Source organism: Pseudopipra pipra, unplaced genomic scaffold (genome assembly GCF_036250125.1).
Source record: "Pseudopipra pipra isolate bDixPip1 unplaced genomic scaffold, bDixPip1.hap1 HAP1_SCAFFOLD_274, whole genome shotgun sequence".
NCBI lineage: Eukaryota > Metazoa > Chordata > Aves > Passeriformes > Pipridae > Pseudopipra > Pseudopipra pipra.
In genome coordinates, this window is record NW_026990753.1 from 1 (window position 1) to 1,065 (window position 1,065).

The window sequence follows — 1,065 nt, forward strand, 5'->3', positions numbered from 1 at the left end:
AGACCAAGGCACTGCTGGTCAGCACCAGCCAGGGATGCACACAGAAAATCCCAATGGCTGCTTTAGGAAAGGACAGGTTTTTCCTACTCTGTTCACCTGCATGTGCTGTCTCTGCAACCTACATATCACTCACCACTTTTTTATTTATGTCAAGACAACAGCATCTTTTAACCAAGAAAAGTTCTCCTTATCTATATGTTTTTCCATACCCACAGAAAAGATTTAGTGCAATGGGCTGTCTTGAAATAAAACTATATAGAGAGGGAGGAAGAACAGAAAGACACTTTTTCTGCCTTCTCTCTGGAAGCAAATTTTCCTATCACTTCCTAATCTTCCACTGCTGAGCGTGTTGATAAGAAAGATAAAAAGGAATCACAATAAAAAAGCCCAAGGAAATAATATTTTAAAAATCAAACCAAAAACCTCCCATGCAGCCTCCAATAAATATATGGGAGTTTTGTTTCTTTCAAAATTAAAGATCAAAAATTAAGCAAGATTAAGTTACTATTTTTTCCTTTCAGAATCAAAGACAAAGCAGTACTGCTCATAAAAATGGGAAACATTTAGGACTTAAGACATACATTTTAGTTTGTATACTGGCAAGAAATATTCTTGGAGTAACATTTACTATCTTTCATGAAATACCTGTTTATGCTTCCCTCAGCTTACTGGTTATTTGTATTTTACATAAGAGATTCTCTTCTATTATCTGTCTTGTAAATTTATCTTTACTTTATACAACTTACATATGGAATGACTCTAAGCCTACAGAATTCCACACAAACAATGCTAACCCCATGTACTCATGCCAGCACCCCACCCCCTCCAGCCAGCACGCAAAACCACCCTCAGTCACAGCTGCCAGACGGAGTGCAAGTAGTATTTAAGCACGAAAATCTTATTTGAAATGCACAGACTTACAGCATACATTGAACATATACTAAGTTATACAAAATACTGTGCCACAGGACAAAGTCAGCCTCCGACAAGGAAGGCAAGGTCATAAATCAGAAGCAGAAAGAAAAAACTGAGATTGTTTCCCCAGCAAGAATGAAACATGATGCT